Here is a 3,705-nt window from a genome sequence, read left to right as displayed (position 1 = left end):
CTAAACGTGGCTATTGTACTTTTGTGTAGTCACACTAGTGGAAAGATATTTGCAGCACGTCTGCCTGCATTGCACACTCAAACACTTTTTAACTAAGCCATTATACTAGCAAACAGTCAGTGTACCTAGTGGCATCCTAAACGTGGCTATTGGACTTTTGTGTAGTCACACTAGTGGAAAGATATTTGCAGCACGTCTGCCTGCATTGCACACTCAAACTCTTTTTAACTAAGCCATTATACTAGCAAACAGTCAGTGTACCTAGTGGCATCCTAAACGTGGCTATTGGACTTTTGTCTAGTCACACTAGTGCAAAGATATTTGCAGCACGTCTGCCTGCATTGCACACTCAAACTCTTTTTAACTAAGCCATTATACTAGCAAACAGTCAGTGTACCTAGTGGCATGCTAAACGTGGCTTTTGTACTTTTGTGTAGTCACACTAGTGGAAAGATATTTGCAGCACGTCTGCCTGCATTGCACACTCAAACTCTTTTTAACTAAGCCATTATACTAGCAAACAGTCAGTGTACCTAGTGGCATCCTAAACGTGGCTATTGGACTTTTGTCTAGTCACACTAGTGCAAAGATATTTGCAGCACGTCTGCCTGCATTGCACACTCAAACTCTTTTTAACTAAGCCATTATACTATCAAACAGTCAGTGTACCTAGTGGCATCCTAAACGTGGCTTCTGTACTTTTGTGTAGTCACACTAGTGGAAAGATATTTGCAGCACGGTTGCCTGCATTGCACACTCAAACTCTTTTTAACTAAGCCATTATACTAGCAAACAGTCAGTGTACCTAGTGGCATGCTAAACGTGGCTATTGGACTTTTGTCTAGTCACACTAGTGCAAAGATATTTGCAGCACGTCTGCCTGCATTGCACACTGAAACTCTTTTTAACTAAGCCATTATACTAGCAAACAGTCAGTGTACCTAGTGGCATCCTAAAACGTGGTTATTGGACTTTTGTGTAGTCACACTAGTGGAAAGATATTTGCAGCACGTCTGCCTGCATTGCACACTCAAACTCTTTTTAACTAAACCATTATACTAGCAAACAGTCAGTGTACCTGGTGGCATCCTAAACGTGGCTATTGGACTTTTGTCTAGTCACACTAGTGCAAAGATATTTGCAGCACGTCTGCCTGCATTGCACACTCAAACTCTTTTTAACTAAGCCATTATACTAGCAAACAGTCAGTGTACCTAGTGGCATCCTAAACGTGGCTATTGTACTTTTCTGTAGTCACACTAGTGGAAAGATATTTGCAGCACGTCTGCCTGCATTGCACACTCAAACTCTTTTTAACTAAGCCATTATACTAGCAAACAGTCAGTGTACCTAGTGGCATGCTAAACGTGGCTATTGGACTTTTGTCTAGTCACACTAGTGCAAAGATATTTGCAGCACGTCTGCCTGCATTGCACACTGAAACTCTTTTTAACTAAGCCATTATACTAGCAAACAGTCAGTGTACCTAGTGGCATCCTAAAACGTGGTTATTGGACTTTTGTGTAGTCACACTAGTGGAAAGATATTTGCAGCACGTCTGCCTGCATTGCACACTCAAACTCTTTTTAACTAAACCATTATACTAGCAAACAGTCAGTGTACCTAGTGGCATCCTAAACGTGGCTATTGGACTTTTGTCTAGTCACACTAGTGCAAAGATATTTGCAGCACGTCTGCCTGCATTGCACACTCAAACTCTTTTTAACTAAGCCATTATACTAGCAAACAGTCAGTGTACCTAGTGGCATCCTAAACGTGGCTATTGTACTTTTCTGTAGTCACACTAGTGGAAAGATATTTGCAGCACGTCTGCCTGCATTGCACACTCAAACTCTTTTTAACTAAGCCATTATACTATCAAACAGTCAGTGTACCTAGTGGCATCCTAAACGTGGCTATTGGACTTTTGTGTAGTCACACTAGTGGAAAGATATTTGCAGCACGTCTGCCTGCATTGCACACTCAAACTCTTTTTAACTAAGCCATTATACTAGCAAACAGTCAGTGTACCTAGTGGCATCCTAAACGTGGCTATTGTACTTTTGTCTAGTCACACTAGTGGAAAGATATTTGCAGCACGTCTGCCTGCATTGCACACTCAAACTCTTTTTAACTAAGCCATTATACTAGCAAACAGTCAGTGTACCTAGTGGCATGCTAAACGTGGCTATTGTACTTTTGTGTAGTCACACTAGTGGAAAGATATTTGCAGCACGTCTGCCTGCATTGCACACTCAAACTCTTTTTAACTAAGCCATTATACTAGCAAACAGTCAGTGTACCTAGTGGCATCCTAAACATGGCTATTGGACTTTTGTCTAGTCACACTAGTGCAAAGATATTTGCAGCACGTCTGCCTGCATTGCACACTCAAACTCTTTTTAACTAAGCCATTATACTATCAAACAGTCAGTGTACCTAGTGGCATCCTAAACGTGGCTTCTGTACTTTTGTGTAGTCACACTAGTGGAAAGATATTTGCAGCACGGTTGCCTGCATTGCACACTCAAACTCTTTTTAACTAAGCCATTATACTAGCAAACAGTCAGTGTACCTAGTGGCATGCTAAACGTGGCTATTGGACTTTTGTCTAGTCACACTAGTGCAAAGATATTTGCAGCACGTCTGCCTGCATTGCACACTGAAACTCTTTTTAACTAAGCCATTATACTAGCAAACAGTCAGTGTACCTAGTGGCATCCTAAAACGTGGTTATTGGACTTTTGTGTAGTCACACTAGTGGAAAGATATTTGCAGCACGTATGCCTGCATTGCACACTCAAACTCTTTTTAACTAAACCATTATACTAGCAAACAGTCAGTGTACCTGGTGGCATCCTAAACGTGGCTATTGGACTTTTGTCTAGTCACACTAGTGCAAAGATATTTGCAGCACGTCTGCCTGCATTGCACACTCAAACTCTTTTTAAATAAGCCATTATACTAGCAAACAGTCAGTGTACCTAGTGGCATCCTAAACGTGGCTATTGTACTTTTCTGTAGTCACACTAGTGGAAAGATATTTGCAGCACGTCTGCCTGCATTGCACACTCAAACTCTTTTTAACTAAGCCATTATACTAGCAAACAGTCAGTGTACCTAGTGGCATGCTAAACGTGGCTATTGGACTTTTGTCTAGTCACACTAGTGCAAAGATATTTGCAGCACGTCTGCCTGCATTGCACACTGAAACTCTTTTTAACTAAGCCATTATACTAGCAAACAGTCAGTGTACCTAGTGGCATCCTAAAACGTGGTTATTGGACTTTTGTGTAGTCACACTAGTGGAAAGATATTTGCAGCACGTCTGCCTGCATTGCACACTCAAACTCTTTTTAACTAAACCATTATACTAGCAAACAGTCAGTGTACCTAGTGGCATCCTAAACGTGGCTATTGGACTTTTGTCTAGTCACACTAGTGCAAAGATATTTGCAGCACGTCTGCCTGCATTGCACACTCAAACTCTTTTTAACTAAGCCATTATACTATCAAACAGTCAGTGTACCTAGTGGCATCCTAAACGTGGCTATTGGACTTTTGTGTAGTCACACTAGTGGAAAGATATTTGCAGCACGTCTGCCTGCATTGCACACTCAAACTCTTTTTAACTAAGCCATTATACTAGCAAACAGTCAGTGTACCTAGTGGCATCCTAAACGTGGCTATTGTACTTTTGTCTAG

Source organism: Anomaloglossus baeobatrachus, unplaced genomic scaffold (genome assembly GCF_048569485.1).
Source record: "Anomaloglossus baeobatrachus isolate aAnoBae1 unplaced genomic scaffold, aAnoBae1.hap1 Scaffold_97, whole genome shotgun sequence".
In the NCBI taxonomy this organism is placed as follows: domain Eukaryota; kingdom Metazoa; phylum Chordata; class Amphibia; order Anura; family Aromobatidae; genus Anomaloglossus; species Anomaloglossus baeobatrachus.
Note: the sequence above shows the minus strand (reverse complement) of the source record.